The sequence below is a fragment of the Cyprinodon tularosa genome, unplaced genomic scaffold (genome assembly GCF_016077235.1).
Source record: "Cyprinodon tularosa strain WSP-4 unplaced genomic scaffold, ASM1607723v1 ctg332, whole genome shotgun sequence".
In the NCBI taxonomy this organism is placed as follows: domain Eukaryota; kingdom Metazoa; phylum Chordata; class Actinopteri; order Cyprinodontiformes; family Cyprinodontidae; genus Cyprinodon; species Cyprinodon tularosa.
The window spans coordinates 1-20,204 of record NW_024039044.1 but is presented as its reverse complement, the minus strand read 5'-3'; positions in this window follow the sequence as shown (position 1 = coordinate 20,204).

The window sequence follows — 20,204 nt, the reverse complement described above, 5'->3', positions numbered from 1 at the left end:
ATTGACCTTGTGTTTCTAATTGAAGAGCCTTTTAGAGCAGTAGCAGCTCCAGTTTGTCTCAGACTTCTCACCCCTGGACTTGTGAGTTTGTTTTTTTGTGGTGTTAAAGTGTCTTCAGACTTATATTGCTATGTTTATTTGATTCAGTGTAATGCTAAAATTTTGGCACCTGGTTCAGTTGACCAACAATTGATCCAATGTCACTGTTATGAGAGGTGATTAGCCGGTAGCCCAGGTAACACAGTTAATATTATTTAACGCAGCCCAACAGGCTTCAAGACAGGTCTTTTTGGCAAGGAAACTTAAATTGAAACAGAAAATTGGTGCTTAGATTTTTGGACTTTTTTAAAATCTAGTTAGTAGTATGACCCAGAGGTTGTCTTTATATGACAGCCTCTTCAGTTGGTTGTCTTATTTATTGTAAATCAAAATGATGAGATTAGGGAAACAATAGAGCTCATACTTGATATAAAAAATAAATAAAAACATATTAATATAATAAAGGAAGTAGTAAGTTATTTTACAAGGGACATATTGTGTAGTTGGTCTGAAATTCACAGGAGGAATTGATCATATTAATATAACTACATTATTAATTAGTATAACCAAATTACATCTTGTGTCATGTTATTGATCTTGAGAGAAAGTTGTATTAAGATGTACTGTGTAAGGTATACAGACAGCACTCAACAGTGTGCCTAGTAGTGGCAATTTGCTTATTGGTCCTCAAAAAAAATCACTTGCACTCAATACCAGATCCCTGTGAAGAAGCTTGCAACTGCTGGTAAAGATGATACCTGGGTTTGTCTTTTTGAACCTGCTTCTTTGGATATATATTTACTAGGAAAATCGGTGACTCCCAGCTCCAAATTGGCCATAATCTTGGCTGTCCACTTGACTTAGGACTGAAACAGATTCACATCACAGCTTCTGTGTAGCGGGGGTGCTGGGGTAAGCAACAATCCACTAAGTCTGACACATTGAAGTAAAATGGAGGGGGGAGAGGCTGGAGAGGTGAGGAGGAGGACGGTCGAGGAGTGAAGTGATGACAGGTTATTTTTCACCTCTTCCCTGCTGAAAGCTGATGTTATTTCCCTTCCTCCTCAGACACACGGCAGATCCAATCGAAGACTTCCCTGGAAGGCCCTTCTGAAGCTGTGTAAACGAATCAAAACCTTTATTACATACAACGAACATAGACACAGAGTAAAGGAAGCTTTGGACTCTATATGAGCTAAAAATAAGATGCCGCATTAATGCAACACATGCATCTCATACTTCATCACATCAGTAAAAAAATATCAGAGGTCAAATATAAAACAGTTTTATAGCTACCATTATATGTATATATATAAATTAATATAAAAAATTAAGTTTATATATAAGTAAGGAAATTAAGTATTTGAACACCCTGCTATTTTGTAAGTTCTCCCATGTGCAAATCGTGGAGGGGTCTGAAATTGTCATCGTAGGTGCATGTTCATTGTGAGAGACAAAATCTAAACACAAAACAAATCCAGAAATCCCAATACATGATTTTTAAAGAATATTTATTGGTATGATACAGCTGCAAATAAGTATTTAAACACCATAGAAACTCCATGTTAATTTAGCGTTTGTATTCAATTACAGAGGTCAAACGTTTCCTATAGTTTTTCACTAACACTGACCAAAAATTTCTATTTTGGTCTCATCTGAACGCATAACTTTCTCCCATGAATCATCTGGATCATCCGAATGGTCATTGGCAAACTTAGGACGGACCTTGACATGTGCTGGTCTAAGCAGGGGAACCTTCCATGCCATGCATGTTTAAAAACCATGGCGTCTTAGTGTATTACCAACAGTAAGCTTGGAAACAGTGGTCCCAGCTCTTTTCAGATCATTGACCATCTCCTCCAATGTAGTGCTGGACTGATTTCTCACCTTTCTTAGAAGCATAGAGCCTCACAGGGTGAGATCTTCCATGAAGTTCAAGTCCGAGGGAGATTGACAGTCATTTTAGCTTCTTCCATTTTCTAATTTTCTAATTGCTCCAAAAGTGGTCCATTTCTCACCAAGCTGCTTGGCATTTTCTCCATTACCCTTTCCAGCCTTGTGGAGGTGTACAGTTTTTGTCTCTAGTGGCTTTGGACAGTTCCTTGGTTTTGGCCATATTATTAGCTGGATTCTTACTGATTTTCTAAGGCGGTCAGGTGTTTTTATGCAGCTAAGGACCTCAAACAGGTGCATCTAATTTAGGATAGTAAATGGAGGTGGACATTTTGAAGGCAGATTCACATGTCTTTGTGGGTCAGAATTCTAATTTATAGACAGATTTTCACATACATAGATGAAGCTGCATTATACAAATAAATAGATAAAAAAAAATAATACATTGTAATTCGTTGATTTTTTTTGACTATGTCTCTCACAGTGGACATGCAGCTACTACGACAATTTCAGACCCCTCCATGATTTTTTAATTGGGAGAACCTGTAAAATGACAGGGTGCTCAAATATGTATTTTCCTCACTGTATTTATATACTGTATGTGTGTGTTTATTGTTGGGACATAAACCATGATAACATCTTGAAGAATGAGTTTTACTCTTAAAATGGCTGTAAGACCTCTCTTCCCTGCTCTGCAACCCCCTCTCAACCCAACTTGCTCCTTGCCAACATTCCAATCGCCCTAAATTATTGAAAAGCTAATGTAAATCCCTTTATGGTCCCACAATGGGGAACTTCCCTCTCTGCATTTTGACTCATCACCTTGGGGAGCAGTGGGCTGCCAATGTGTGGCGCCAAAGGAGCAGTGTGGAGTTAAGGAACCCAGAGGGGAGGCTGTGGGAATTGAACCGAGTACTGGCAACCTTCTCAGAGCAGAAGCACATTGCTCTAACCACTAGGCCAACACTCACCCACTAATTTGATCATATCACAAATTCTTCATGAAAAACTTTGGTTCTCAAACACAATTCCAGCTAAACTGTGATATCATTGTATTATCTCACTGAATATTAGACAGATTCAGACAGATTGTATTTGTCATTTTGTTTACACAAGTGTAAAACAAAAAGAAACAGCTCACTGGACAATTTCATCTTTTAAAAGTGCAGCCTTGAAAAATAGTAAAAATGACTGTAAATTAACTTTAAAAAAATGTATATAAATAGTGATAAAATATAATAAATATAATAAACTACTATACAATAACCCATTCTACAAGACATTTAGCAATCTAATGGCAGTGGGGAAGAAACTGTTGTTCAATCTGCTGGACCTGCATCGGATGCCTCAAAGTCTCTTCTCCTAGGGCAGCAGGGAGAGCAGTCCATGGTGGGGGTGTGATGGGTCATTTATGATGTTACGGGTTCGGGACACGCAGCACTGGGATGAAATGTCTTTTATGGAGGGAAGAGGAGCCCCCATGATCTTCTCTGCTGTGGTCACCACTCTCCTCACTTTCTTCCAGTCTGAAGGGCAGCAGCCTCCACACCACACAGTGAGACAGCTGGTCAGAACGCTCTCTATGGTGCTTCTGTAGAAGGTGGTGAGGATGAGTGGGGGCAGGTGGGCTCTCCTCATCCTCCGCAAGAAGTACATGGGCTTTTGTGTTCGCCTTTGACCAGTGAGGTGTAATTTACAGTCCAGGTAAGGGGGTCTGTGATGTGCACCCCCAGGAATTATGTGCTGCTTACCCCCTCTACAGCTGAGCTATTGATGACCAGTGGAACGTGGTTAGGCCGGTTCTTACTGAAGTCCAAGATGATCTCCCTCGTCTTCTCCATGTTCAGGATCAGGCTGTTATCTTTGCACTACTCCACAAGCTGCTCCCCCTCCTCTCTGTAGTCCTGGTCGTTGTCGTCTCTGATGAGGCCTACCACCGTGGTGTCATCTGCAAACTTCACGATGTGATTGGTGTTGAACCTGGGGACTCAGTTATGTGTCATCAGGTTGAACAGCAGGGGGCCAAGGACGCAGACCTGAGGGGAGCCTGTGCTTAGACTGATGACAACAGAGGTTTTCTGTCTAACCCGGACTGACTGAGGTCCGTTTGTGAGGAAGTCTAGCAGCCAATTGCAGAGGGGTGTATTGAATCCCAGCTGTTTTAGTTTGCCCATCGGATGTGGCTGTTCTTCTCCTCCAAATGTGCCAGGCTCAGGTTGAGAGCAGCAGAGATGGTGTTCTCAGTGGAGCGGTTTCGTCGGTAGGCAAACTGGAACGGGTCGAATGTTGGCGGCAGACTGCAGATGAAGTGTTCTTTAACCAGCCTTTTGAAGCACTTCATCATGATTGGAGTCAGTGCGACAGCCTGGTAATCATTGAGTGAGTTGACCTGAGGCTTCTTTGGGACTGGAATAATGGTGGCAGACTTGAAGGATGCTGGCACTATGGATTGGTCCAGGGATGTGTTAAAAGTGTCTGTGAGGACATTTTTTTTAACACTGTCATTTTGTTTTACACTTGAGTAAACAAAATGACAAATAAAATCTGTCTAAAGTCTAAATTCTAAAGATTATTACCACCTTACATTAAACTGGTGCATTTCCAGAAGGTCAGGCAGCAACTACTGTATGTCAGACGTTTTAACCCAATCCTTAAATTATCAAGCCATTGTACAAAAAGGGATACTTGGACAAATTGGTCCCGCTGAACTACAGGCCTATTTTAAACCTCCCCTTAATCGATAAGATCATTGAAAAGGTTTTGTTTCAACAGTTAAATGCCTTCTTAACAATCACTGCATGAAAAGTGGGATTTTCGTCAATATGCGGCACTGTAGATTGTCGTGGAACTTCAGGTTAGCGGCAGTTTACGGCAATTTGCAGGCTTCGCCGAAAACTCCCGTAAATTGTCAGAAATTGACGTGGAATTTCTTAGGCAGTGTTCCCCCCATGCCTCCCCCCCATGGAATTCTAGGGGAGGCTTTAACATGTAAATGAACATGCTGTGAGCTATACAAATGCAAACCAGGGTTGCAGGGGGGGTTTTACCCCAAGTGACATCTTTCTAAAAGGTAAGAAAATCTCTGATACAAAGAGATCAGGCTCAGTATAGCCTCTTACATTTTAGCTTGAATTGATTTATTTAATTAAAGTATAGAGACCAAAACAGATCTTTAGCTGACAGAGCAATACATTTAGAGCAGTAATTATTTAAAAAAAAATTAGCATTTAAGATAAAAAATAAAATGTTGTCTGTCAATATGCTCAATTCACAATTACTTAAGTGGAAAAGTTTCAAGAAATGATTGTGAGATGATTCACTTTATAACATGGCGCATTATCCTGCTGGAAGTAGCCATCAGAAGATTGGTATACTGTGGTCATAAGGACATAGGTCAGCATGCTAAATTGGTATTAAGTGGCCCAAAGTGTGGCAATAAATATCCCCCAAATAGATGGTAGAAATAGATCAGGCTCAGTATAGCCTAATTATAGACTCTTACATTTTAGCTTGAATTGATTTATTTAATTAAAGTACGCTAGATTACTGTGTATGCAAATGTTATGTAAAAAAAAAATACACAAAATAATTTATTTCAAAAATTAGTTTTAATCAGAATCAGTTGGCTGTAATGGCGGTTGGCAAACAATTTTTTTTTTTTTAGATTTCCACTTTTTATTTTTTTATTATTTTTTTTTTATTGAATATATAAGAAAACAATAACAATCTCAAATAACAAGTCAATAACAAATATTTCAATACAAGAAGAAATATCACAACTCCTGCTTTTGAAAAATATAATTAAATGCACAGGCTGGAACAAAGTATAAAATAAAATAAAATAAATAAAAATAAATAAAATAATAATAGTAGTTAAAGTAAATTAATCAGTGGGGACTACCAACTGAAATTCTTCAATTAACTCAAACAATTTAATTGCATTTAAATTCTGTATCTTTCTCAGACATCTTTTGAAAAGGGAAAGTTCATTTTTGAGAGCAGAGATTGAGAGGGAGCATTTTGCATAGCGACATTTATGGATATAATACTTTGTTACAATTATCAGAATATTGATTAAAAATTCAAATTTTTTTTCTTCAATGGATAAACCGAATTGAATGTTTTGCCAGGAAATAAAATCTAAATTTATTGTTTTAGAAGACAGAAAGGTTCGAAGTTGATCCCATAAGTTTAATACTTCTTTACATTCATAAAAAAGATGTTTAGTTGTTTCCAATTGAGTTGTACAAAAGCCACAATTCTCAACATTAAACTTAAATCTCTCTCTTAAAAACTCATTTGAAGGATATATGTTATTTATTATTTTAAATTGTAATTCTTTATATTTAGGAGGAATTGGGAATTTCAAATAATTTGTCCTAATTTTGACTATCATAGATTTCTTAAAATTTTGTAAGAGAACTGTGCTTTTTGTTCTTCCTGGGTACATATTATTTATAGAATATTGATTCAAAAACTTGTTGTTGCATTTATTATCTCTAATGTCCACCTGCTCAAATTCAATCTTATGGAGTCTAGGAATAAAGGAATTAGTTAAACTGTTTTTAATAGAATGAATGAGGACATCAGGGATACTACGTAAAACTTTCTTATAAATTCTTAGTGAACAATCGTTTCTAAACTTCCTGTTAAAATCCTCCAAACTTAGAAAATCACCATTACCATTTGGCAAACAATTTATAGGTGCATTACCGCCACCTTCCAGAATGGAGCGACGCGAGCTCTTCTCGCGAGTCCTTCCGTATAACAATGACGTCGTATGTGATTGGAGGAGCCTGATGAGCCTTCGGCCCCATCGTCCAATCACGTGTGAGCTTTTGTGAACTACGACTACTCGCGAGACCAGCATATAAGCAGACATGTTTGTGTCAGAAGAACTTCATCTCCAGCTACCGTGTTTGTATTTTGTTGTTACGTGAACAATGGCTGCACGACGTGTCGCGTTCAACTCGCCTCCAACTGCTCTTAGTCCACAACTTTCGGCCAGCCCGCAGACTGACGAGAAGAAACTGCTGATTGCTATCAGCGGACTGTCTCGTCAGCTTACCCAGCATACTGCCGACATGAATGAGCGCCTCACTCAGCTGGAGAATTCGATGCACTCAAGGTTGCAGTCCATAGAGGACAAGATGGCGGCTCTGCAGTCGAGCAACTTTGCGGGATATAAGAACTCGAGGAAGAGAAGACGGATGCACAACGCCACGCTAGCAGTAAATATATGTTCGATTACTGGTAGCTATGCTAAAAGCAGCCTAGCTTAGCTAGGCAAGCTAAAGACAACCTAGCCTATCTAGGTAAGCTAAAAGCAGCCTAGCCTAAAGCTTTATTAAAGTGTATTTTTTGTGATTCACAGGAAGCAGTACGCCGTCTTCACAACTCGGAGACTAATTGCAGGCGCTATGAACCGGAGCAGGGGTAAGATTTAAAGAATATGCTTTCATTCTGCGGTAAAAGGACATGGATACGGATAAATACCGACCATAGCTGTACTTTTTTTTTTTTTTTTTTTCACAGACTGCTGTGACCTCCTATTTGCTCGGAGCCAGATTTGCACGATGTTGATAAAGACGACATTGTGTGTAAGTGACTTGTTTTAATGTTTTCTCCTTCCTTGTTACTGTGACTTGAGTTTGATTTTTTTTATTCATACCACTCTCATTTAATCGTTTTCCAGCTGCCTGTAAGACGTATTATGAGACGGTACGCAGGAGCTTCAGATACACGCAGCTAGCCAACATGCTACACAATCTGCTCGGAGTCGGGCCAGAAGAAAGAGGGTAAGACTTTATTTGGTGACTATTTTTCAGGTGCATTGATAGATGTGTTGTGTCCATATGCAGTGCGCTGATTCATTGTTTTTTTTTTCAGCTGCTGAAAGCGAGGCAGAGTGTGCTGGCAGATGAGGAAGTGGAACTCTGGAAGTCCGCCACCGTCGACCTCATGTCCGACGAAGAAGATGGCGTCGTCGTCGGTGTCTCTGGATGGATTGTACGGTCGCCGCCATTTCGTAGGCCGGATCTCACTGAACTCTGTGTTAAGCTGCAGTCCCGGTTAGAAGCGATGCCGAAGTACAGGGCCACGCACAGTAGGCGTCTGCACATCGGACCTGCCTCGGGGGGAATGCTGCCTGTTACCTCCAACCCCGAGGAAGCAAACGGACCGTTCACGGACTTTTAATTTTTAGAAAAGCATGTGTTTGGATACGCGTTGTATATAGTTGTGTGTTTTAATAAAGCTCTTTCTTTGCATAAACAGCTTCCTGGCAAATATTCATTTCCTGTATAAATTCATTCATGTCCTTGATGGTAGCATAATTGTGTAGTAGTGTAGGATAACATAAATACACACCATATGAATGAATAAATATATGAATGAATAAATATATATGAATAAATATATATATATGTAAATTTATATGTAAATATATATATGCCAACCAATCACGAGCGATGTGGTTCCGTCCAATACTCAGTAAGAAAATTAAAGCCTGGCGTGGCCACGTGTGGTTTTGCTGCCAATCATGAGCGATTTCATTTGTTTGAGAATAGTGGTTTCAGCCAATACTGAGAAGGTTATTCAAGCCAGACCTGGCCAGCCGCGCGGGTTTGCTGCATTCATATGCTAATTAGGGCCATTAGTACAGCTGATCGCTCTCCACATACGTCAGAGTCCGTTTCCGACAATTTGTGGCACGACAAACGCGGACAAGCGCGGGTTGCAAATTGTCGGAAACTGACAAAAATCAGGCAGATCTGCGGGAGTTTACGGGGGTTTACGGGGACGAAAATCTCACTTTTCATGCAGTGAATGACCAGCTGCTTTGATGTCTTTCAGTCAGGTTTCTGGTTCATCCACAGTACAGACTGCCCTGATTAAGGTGTCGTTGACATCTGTATAAATTCAGACTGTGGACGTACCACAGTGCTGGTATTGATGGACCTCAATGCTGTATTTGACACTGTTGATTGTTGATTGCTTTTATTAGGGCACCTGGAAAACTGGGCCGGTCTTTCTGGTAAAGCACTTGACTGATAAAAAACCTACTTCAAGGACACATACTTTTATGTGTCTGTGGGGATTTAAATCAGAGACCAAAAAACACTTGTGGGGCTCCTGACTGGGCAAGGAGGCCTAGACCCAGCCTGACAGCCACCAGGAATGTCCACCGAAGTACCCAACCCCTTACGTAGAGAACCATCTGCACGCCAGCAGACACAGACACCTTTTATCAGCAGGGGGGCCAAAGAAGGGGAAGGAGACAGGCCACTACTTATACTTGAAGCCTAAGATGTCCAGTAGGTGGGGGAAGGCAAACACTTACAAGTAGACAGACAAATTCACATTCATCTAGTCACATTCACACAATCCCACCCTTACACCCATTCAGCCATATACAAGCACATGCTCATCCAGGAGGAGCATGTCAATAGGTTGATATAATCAGTTGGTTTCCCTTAGAAAACGTTTCACTAATATAACTGTATGATCTGATTGAAATGTCTCTGTTTAATTAAATCTAAGTGTTTTGTGTAACAAATGTTGAGCTACAAATTCCTTTCCTTACCAGTTTTCTTTATTTCTGTTCATGGATACATTCACAGAGAAACATCAGCAAAATCAAATTTCAAAGCCATTAAAATAAAATCCGCACATCAGAGCTCTCCGGTCAGCTCTTTAAACGATTTTTATTCATCTCTTTATCTGAATGTTCCTTCTGTAACCTCTGTTGAACCTCACAGTGTTTTAGCTGCCTCCTCAAAGAGGAGGAAGGACCCAGAGAGAGGAACGTGACAATGAAGAAACAGAGAAACAGGCGAAGGTGAAGATGGGGTGATGACAGCTAATCAGATGGGTGTGAGGGAGGAGCACCAAGGTGAAAGTTCTTAATATGATTCGATCCTGTCGGGTTATTTCAATCTATTAATGCGACAAAAGACGAGTCGCACCTTGGGAACTGTGGGAAATCTAGTTTCTGCACGCGCTGCAGGTTTAGAGTGGAAACGAGAGGAAAAAGGTAAAGGTCAAACTCTGATTTCCTCCTGAGACACGTCTCCATGGTCTCTACTATGTCTCAGATTATCTCAGATTCAATTCAATGATTAATCTGTTGTAAGTAAAATAAGCTCCTGGTGAGCATATGTATAGAGTGTTAGCACTGACTCATGTTTGTCATTAAAGGAAGCATGTTAGACATTTGCTGTAAAGTAGAGCTTGTTCTTCTCTTTACGGAATGGTTAAAAACCTTGAAATAAAAGCATATGGATTAGTAGATTAAACTCTGCTGTGGCTTTTTCTCAACTCTTTGCAACAGCCATATGCACCGACCAGGCTCCAAACTATTTGGTCGAAGTATATTCAAAATATATAACCTGTTCCTCTCAGTATGCTTTTCTTTATTAATACCAATTTTTATCTCACATTTGTTCTGCATAAGAAGAAATTAATTCATAAAGACCTACATAATTCATAGGTAAAGCTCAGGTCACTCATTTAGAAATAACCGTCACCAACAAAAGCAAACTTCCCTTACTCTCATTCAAACAATTGATTTTAACACATTTACTGATAGCATGTTTTCCAGTTCAATGGGAGCAGCTTTATAACAATTAAGGACCACACATGCTTGGTAGCAAAATTTCATTATGGTCACACAATGACAATAAAATCTCTTGATGCTCTGCATAAAAAAGAAACACATTCTCTCTTCTGGGGCTGCTAGAAAACAATGACAGCGTTCTGTTCTTGCAGACCTAGTTTGGGAGTGTTTTCAGTAAGGGTATAGAAATGCAATAATAACAGTAATCTATTACACCCTTCAACTATTTTGCACTTTGGGAAGTATGACATATCCTGGCTTGAGAAAACCTTGTTCTTGACTCTTTAATAAAATAACTGATTTCTCTGACCTTTTGGATTAATCATTGACCCAAAGCCTCTCCTCCAGTCTTTTAAATAGCTGTTGCTTCGCCAAATCAGCCCAGAAGCTGAACCATAGAATGTTCTGCCAGTCCCTCTTTTACCCAGATTTGAGCAAAGGAAACCTGACCAACACATTATCAAATCATTTATTATTGGCTGAAGATCCTTTAAGAGAAAAAAACATAAAAAAAAAAAAAGCTTCACTGCTATCTCATTGTGACAGCAATGTTGAAAAAGAAGTAAATTAGCTCTGGAAAAAAAACCTTAACCTTCAGTTTCTGGGAAATGATTTTATGTGTTGTAAACAAAACCACACTGAAAAATTAAATGTTTTCTTTCTGAAAATGACAGACATATGGTTCTGGAAAAAAAAGCCAAGCTAAATCTTCAAACCTTTCATCATGTTATGAAACTCAATTTGCTCATGTTGTTAACTGTCTTCCTTATTATGCTTGTGTGTTTCTTTGTTTTTTTGGAACCCAAGGTAAGCTGGGATGCTCCCTCTACTGGTACTTTCTGTTTCATAAGAATATCAGATTCAGAAATATTCTCTTTAGCCTTACACAACCTGCCCAGCTGAAATATAACCAACAGATTACATAACAGAATTATCTCTTGTAAAAACCATGGTAGCATCTGAATGTCTCTAACTTTTGAACTTCAGAAATTAGTCCAAACTGGGATCACTGGGTTTTTCTGATACAAGAACCAGAGTCACTGACACTTGCAATTTTAAAATAGTATTATTTATTCTTACTATCTTTGAGTTATTTAATTATCTTTTTTTTTGTTTAGCTTAAATACAGTTGTTGAAGTGCTTCCGCTTTAATAATCTTTTGTTTACACTTTTTGGTAGGACAAGACCATCTTCTGTAATAACAGCATTTTTCATCATCTCTTGTAGTTTAACTGGTAAACTGTGATAAATTGATTTAATCACACCATTTGACTTGGCTTTGTTTATTTTTTGCCTTTAATCACAGATGTAATAACTGGTTTGATGTTCAGCCGCATTTGACCAAACATGAGTCATGTTGCAAGCACAAAAATGTAGTGAAACATGTTCACCGAATCCTCTCATCAAATAACAGCAACCTAAGAAAGAAGAAACGTTCTCCTAAGGATAAAGACTGAGACAATATGAGGGCGAATTCCATGGTTAGAAGAATTAAACAGAAACGTCTGGATTTTTCTGCAGTTGTATGCTGCTGTGTTAAATCTGATCCTTACAGGTTTAAAATGGAGTCTAGTTTTTCATTTGGTATCTAAGCTCTAAACATAGAAACAAACTAATAGTCCAGTTTCAGGCATTGTATATGTCTGTTTCTTAGTGGGTTTACTTTGTCGCTGATAGTGGATGGATCGAGGTCATGCAATATTTACATCAGATTTCCCTGAGATTTTTCTGCTCGTTGTCTGAGTGCTCCCTCTCTGCCAAAAAGCAGCATAGCTACAGCATACCCAGAATAACCATTTTTCTCCTGAAAGGAAATAAGAATTAATTTTTTCTCTCTAAATCTCAAGCCCTTGTTAAGCATGGGGAATTGCTCCCCTCAGATGATGGGTCAAAACAAGGCTTGATGAAGCAAAATACTAAAACAAAATCTGAATCAAAGATTTACCTGAAATAGAGCAAGATGATGTAGACCTGTAAGCTGCAAAAAGCAAAGATTACATTGATTACTAGCATCTCCGCTGATATTATAGTGGGGCGGTGTTCTTTGGCTCTAGCCCTCAACATCCAGTGTCCTGCATCCTTTAGATGCGTCTCTGCTTTAAGACACCTCAATAAAATAATAAGATCAGGATAATGGAAAACTTGACGACTGCATACCAAGGGGATAATTTGTGTGAATGTTTGCAGAAACACATCGGTATAGGATAGCGGAATTCGAGGACTGGCGTATGTTAACCTTGTTGTAGTGTATAATGCATATTTAAGACCATCAGGATCCTCATAGTTTTATTTTTTTGTTTCTTTGTTTGTCTTTTTTCTCCTGTAGTTGCTGTGAATTATCCTCTTCTTCCCTTAGCCCCTGGCCTCAGTCATCCTCAGCTGTTTTTCATTCTCAGATGATCATTTTCACCAGATATTTTTTCAGGAAAGTTTACTGGAAATGAAAACATTCACCAGCACGGATGAGGTTTATTTGAAATTGGACTGGTGACTCTGCTGGGGGGTATAAAAATTTTTACAACATTCTTTGGAAATTACAGTAAGATAAGAGTAAACTAAAAGGTGAATCGGGTCAACATTACAGTCTGGGGAGACTGGAATGCTCACAGTAAAAAAGGAAATTGCCCCTTTATGTTAGTCTCATGTGCAGCCAGACCTTAAGCTATCATCACTCTTGGTACTGATCAGATGAACCACACTGTTAACCTTGGTTCCTTAGATTGATGATTTCAGCTAATTGAGAGAAGCTACAAAAACAGTAAATTCTCTGCTTCTGTTTATTGTATTAAGCAGGTGACAAACAAGGTTTGTTGTCTCCAAGAAGGTATTACTCCTTGTGAGGAGGTTCTCTGACAGACTTTGGTGAGAAACTGTCTTTATAGGTCTAATACAATTTCCATCTTCTTCAGATAAGGTCAAAATATGCTAAAATCTCTGCACAAAAAATAGGAATCTGAAACCCAAAAATCTTTTATATTTGGTTGCACTTAAAACACAAAACACGCAAAAAAACTGCAGTTGTGTTTTTTTTTCAAACATCTCCTTTGCTGCAGTTGGAGGGATGACTGTTTCAAACAGGACGTGACAACCTTGCTGTGCACTTGGCAGTCTTCAGCCAGGAACCGTCACATCCACCAACGTCTTGTCAACAAAATGCAATCATCTTCTGAAAAATCAGATTACAGACCGTGCTTCACATTTCTAATTTGATTATTTCATCAGAACACTTGATCTGGCAAGAGAACATAATTCACTTAATGGCAGCCACGCTTCAAAAATACACCCGTAATAGCAGGAGGATATGGTAATTATCTTATGCCAGGAAAAGTGTGTTTTAAGTGACCTATTGGATTTGAGACAGGCTGCCGCATGCCATGAGGATGCTGATACGTCAATATGAGGATCGAAAAAAGTGTGCTGTAAGGTGTGACAAAAAGGTCAAACAGGCCTTGTGAGTCAAATTCTCTTCCCTCATGATGGTCAGATTTTCTAAGGGTAACATAAACATCAGATGTAGAAAATATACAAAATTACAATAGTCCAATTAAAAGCAGGAAATGCATGGAAGCAATTTTTCTACATATTTTCTTCATGAACTTTTTAAAGACAAATTCTGCTGTTCTCCACACTTATACTCTGAAGCCTGTAGACTCTTTGGATACAGGAAGCTTATAGCAGTCTCCTCTGTGCTGATATGTCTTCAAAAATATTTTTTGGGTGGTCCTTATCTTTGTTGTCTTTATTTCTAAATATATGTTTTTAAAGCCTGTTTCCTTTTATATCTTATAAGGCTTGGCTTTTTTAAGGCTGCGGTTGTAAAGATTAATTTTTCTTTTTATATTTTACCTTTTATATAAATAAAGACTCTTTGACTCTAAACAGGATACTAAACATCCAGAATATGAACATTTGGTGACTGCTTTCAGGTCGGAGCCGAGTTTTACAGTTTCTAAGCGATGGGACATAAACATCAGAGAACAATAATGGACAAAACATTGTTGATAGCAGAGGTGGGGCTTTGTTATTGTTCCCCATTTCATTTTACTGAATGAGAATCTAGAAAAATACCACAATCATGTGTGTTTTCCTGCCTTGCTATGCTCTAGTCAATTCTTGCATGTTACCCGTGTGTGTGCTGTCTGTGTGGCCATGTTGTCCTGCAGGACAAATGTTCAGTATGGAGAGTTCTCTTTTAAGTTGTTGCATTAACAAAATAACAATTAGAAGGTAACAGTTGTGAATGTGGGCCAACAAGGAATATCTCTATTCCATTCATTTAGCAAAAAATGAGACATAGTAAGTTTTCAAAAAAAAAAAAAAATTGTCACAATAAAAATAAAGGGATTTGATTTTAGCAAAAAATCAAAAACATATATAATATTAGGAAGGAAACAGTAAAAAGGGAAAAGTGAAAAAACAAAAAGCATCCCTCTAGATATGGTTAATTATTTTACTAAAATAACGGAAATAAAACCAGGAATGTTTTTTTTTGTCTTAAAGGCAGCAGCAATTTACAACAGCACTGCACACAAATGGAAGCTATAATGGCTATGTGAAAATTTGCAGGTGAGGACGAAAAAGGGACCTACTGAAACTTTTTCTTGGATCCTTCTACTGGCTGTTGATGAACTTTCACACAGCAGAGTGCCAAAAAATTGTCCTAATTGATTGAAACATATGCTGGTTTTTCTAGCTTAAAAATCTTTGCTTATTTGTGCCCCAGTACCAGAATTACTACTTCTCTGTTATGCTACTGGCTGTTTCTCATAGCAGGAGGCTTGGTTACAGTAGGAACACTGTAGCATCTCAGCTACTGAGGGTGAATTTTTCACACAACACTCATTGTCTAAGTCTAACTTCATGTCTAAAAACCTGAACTATCCCTTTAAGGCTGGACAGAAAACTGTTAGGAAAAGCCCCCTTACACCTCACACCTGTACACAGCAAGACGCAGTGGAGGGCACTCCGCATCATGAAAGACTCAACCTATCTTGTCCACAGACAGAATTCTCTCGGCTCTGGTGTTGATGACGTAGGACAGTAGCGCCACCAGACACAGATCAGGGTAGAAGGGTATCCAGAACCGAGCAGCAACTAAATTGCAGAGCATATGTCCTGTGTTCTAAGATGAATTGCAAACAACAATTATCCATGTTTAGTGTGATTTATTTTATGGCTCTATTGAATACAGGCAATGTTTCCAATTGTGTCCATGTGAGTGTCTGTGCTTTGGATGCATATTGGATGCTCAAGAGGCTTCCTGAATTCCCCTCTACTCGTTCCCTACCACGTGTGTCTGATACAGTAGCTTTTTCAGGTGAGCCCTCTTCTTTCATATCCCCAGTGCTGCATGTGATCCAGAGGGTATACAAACTGGACCAGTCAGTTTGACTACTAAGGAGATTTTGCATGACTTTATAATGAGTGTTGCACCAGCTCTGTACATTTGTCCTTGATGCAGAGTCTTGATAAATAGTAAGAGAGGGACTGTCCAGGTACTGTTAGGGGAACAGCGGGAGACAGATTAAGGGACAAGACGGTGCTCATGATTCAGGCACTAGATTTAATTTTCATTATTGCTCTGTAATCAAGCACACTTCCAGGTTTACACATAATGTCACAGCATGTAGTTCAACTCCAGTCAGACCAGTGTCTTCATCAGTAACACAGTGCTTTGTGTAAATCTGGCAACTGAGACAGAGTGAAGCCATGGTGCCAACTGAGCAGTGTGATTCTGGGGAGGAGGAGGAAATGGGGATTTGTGTGTGTTCTGCAGGAGAAAAGGTGGACAGACGGAGAGAAGATGTGGCTCGTCCCCAAAGCCCGACATCACACAGAAGTCTTTCTGGCTTGTCACTCACTATCAGTTCATTTTAGAAGGCTAGGAAAAGCCCACTGGGATAGAGACAAGGATGAATACTGCAGGAATTACAACAAGGAGAAAGAAAGGAAAAGATTCACTGGGAGGACATGGAACAAATGGCAAAACCCCCAATAATATAACATGAATTCAAAAGTGGATAAAACCATGCTTTCAATGATATTGAAACAGACAGAAACAGACAGCATTCGATGCTGTGGCTGAATCAAGATCATTGATAGTATAATTTCAAACAATAATTAGATTTCATCAAATCCTAACTAAGCATTATGTATAATTTTGTAAATAATAAAAATAAAAGATTATTGCAAACAAACAAAGATAAAATGGATTAAACAAGGGCTTGATAGATTAGAAAATAAAGGAGTAAATTAATATAATCTCATTAAAATCAATACAACTCTAATTGAGCAGCAAATGTTTTTTAAACAACATTTGTAAACAAATGTTGTTCATTGAACATATGATATAAAGATATAGTTAGTTAATTGTCATGATTTCGGTACCGGTGCTGGTCTTATTCAGGACTGGAAACTTCTGCACAGCTCAGTCCTGCACCCCTGACCATATAACCAGCCCTCAGTCCAGTCACTAGTACTGGATTAATTGAAAGGCACCGGTGAGTCTAACCCAGGATTCCTGAAAGGATGCCTGCCTGTTTCTGACCTTATTCTGCCATCTGATTCTCTGACTTACCCCTGTTGGACCTGTTGAGTTGTGCTTTTTGGATCTCTGACCCATTTCTGTCCCTTGACCAGGGCCTTTTCAAGGAATTTTTGGGGCCCCAAGCAAAAATCACTTGAAGGGTTACACCCCTTGAGGCGTTTCATCGTACTTTTCTACCATGACAATCATTGAATTTAAGTGAGCACTGTCCAATGTTGCCTATAACTTTTTATGGTTGTGGGTATGCACACAAGCCCCATGACTACACTGATATTACACTTTTGGGTATACTGAATCACAGACAGATATTATGTCAGAAACAGGACAGATGGACCCAGTATTCAAGGTGAGACATCCAGTAGGAAAGTTCAAAACGTTTATTAAAACAAAAACAGAGAGAACAGAAGCGCGCTGCTGCGGATCTGCGACATTCAGGAACAGACAGACCCGGGTTCCAGGAATCCATCAGAGCACGAAGGCAGGTTCAGGGTCCCGTGCGTTGAGCATCCAGCTCAGACAGAAACGCACCTTGAAGGACAGGTTCAGAGTCCCGTGCGTTCAGCTTCCAGCTCAGGCAGAAACGCACCTTGAAGGACAGGTTCAGTGCCCCGTCCATCGAGCATCCAGCTCAGACAGAAAAGCACAGAGAGGCAGAATCCAGCAGGAGTCCAACCAAGGTTCAGGCTAGCAGATCAGGAAGGGACAGACAGGGCCAGTGGAGGAGAGGGAACGGAATCAGGAAAACAGAATCATAGGGAAACACTGAAATGCTCTCACCACTGGTTAGGGAAAATAACTTGCCTGAGGACACTGGCTTGAGAAAAAAACAACTCCTTACTGGAACAGGGACAAGAACCTTGGAACTAACTAAAATTAACAATACTGACAGACCGGAGAAACAGAAATCAAACAGGGAACAAACAGATGACAAACAAACAATCATCTCACCATGATAGCTGGAACTGAGCCCCATATAAGGGAAACCTGTAGTTAGATGAGATAAGTGATAATTGGGAGCTGGTGAGAGATAAGCAGGTGAAAGGCTTGATTGATTTAGGGGAGCTATCAGGGCTAGAGACTGACATTTTTTCGGGAATCCCACGGGTCACAGGATTCCAGTGGGATTCCCGTGGGATAGGAGTCAGTATTAGTAACGATCACGTGATTGGGACGGTACAGGATAAAACATTAACGGGAGCAGACGGGAGCGGGAGCAAACCAATAGTAACAAAAAAAAAAAATAGGATCGATGCCAAAAAATTAAATAAAATAGAAAGAAAAAAAATCCAGTACTGGCACCGCCATTTTGTAGTTTTTTTCCTTAAAGCCTACACTATAATGCGAGTCAAAAAAAACTACACGACCCAAAAACCAACAGTGCTTCCGCTCTGAGTTTTTCACCCGTGCTCAAAAACAAGAATAGGAGTGGTGCAGGAGCTGGAGTCATTCTGAATGGGAGCGGGATGGGAGTGGGAGTAATTTCACCAGTAGTGGGACGGGACAGGATTTAGATTTCTAGTCTGGCCCGGGATCGGGACGGGACAACGTTTTTTTCTGTGGGAGTGGGACAAGACAGGAGTGAAAATCCACTCCTGTGTCAGTCTCTAATCGGGGCGGATCATTACATATTACCCACAAGTTTTGAAATCTAAAGCAGGGTCATCAAGCAGTAGCTGATTTTGCCCTGGCCGCCTCTACTGGTTGGAACACAGATGCATTAGAAGGAGCTTTTATACAAGCACTTAATGAGAAACTAAAGGATGAAGTCCTGAGTCATAGGAGGATCGAATTAATGTAGCTATTAGAATCGACAACAGGATCAGAGACAGAACCCAATCAAACAGAATTTTTGCCCAAACAAAGCCATATCCAGTACATTCCCTGCACATCAGAGCCCAGAGGAGCCTATGCAAATAGGAAGAGCCAGACTCACTCCTCAAGAACGACAGCGTCGCATGAGATCTGGAGCTTGCCTTTACTGTGGTCAAACTGGACACTACATAGCTAACTGTCAGAACCTCCGAAAAGACAAAGCCTATCACTAGCTATGGTAGGACTGGTGGGCAACTCAAATATAACCTCCCGGGTACCTTGGTTCCAAGTAATCTGTCCTTTCAGAGTTTTGTTTAATTAGTTCTAGATGTGGACAAAACCAATGTTCCTCTAACAGCTCCAGTCTTAGTCTCTGCACTAAACGGTAAAGCCTTACCTGTTATCACTCATCACACTATCCCCATTGATAGTTTCAGGTAATCATCATGACAAAATAACCTTTTTTGTTTTTCCTTAACCTCAATCTCCGGTGGTTCTAGGCAATCCATGGCTCATCCGCCGTAATCCACACCTTGATCGGAGAAATAGTCCAGTAGAGTCCTGGAGCACAGAATGTTTATCTTAATGTCTTCACTTTGCCCTCCTTCCAGTGGTCTCTCTTTCTGCAGATTAACCCTCTCCTGCTGACTTGGCCAGAGTACCGTCAAAAAATCATGACCTTCACATGGTTTTCAGTAAGTCACAAGCTCTCTCTCTTCCTCCTTACTGTCCATACGATTGTGCTATTGACCTTCTTCCAGGAGCACCTCTACCTAAAAGCCGTTTGTTCAGCATTTCCAAACCAGAGAGGGAATGCATGGAGAAATACATCCGTGAGTCCCTTGCCGCTGGCATGATTTGTTCAGCAACATCACCTTTGGGGCTGGGTTTTTCTTCGTTGGTCAGAAGGATAGAACACTCCCAGATAGCAGACGGATGTGGGCCACTTCAGGCAACAATCCGGCACTGTAGGCATTCTTCTGGCCCATACAAAACATATGTGAGCCTAAAGTGGCCCATATATGGAAAAACATGCATGGCCCACCTTGGCCAAAACACATTTGGGCCACATTTGGCTGGAAGTCGGCAAGTAAGCATCAACTAATCTGGATGTGAGCCTAAAATGGCCCAGATATGAAAAATGCACGTGGCCCACCTTGGCCAAGACACATTTGGGCCACTTTTGGCCGAAAGTCGGCAAATGAGCATCGACTAATCTGGATGTGAGCCTAAAGTGGCCCAGATATGAAAAAACGTATGTGGCCTACCTTTGCCAAAACACATTTGGGCCACATT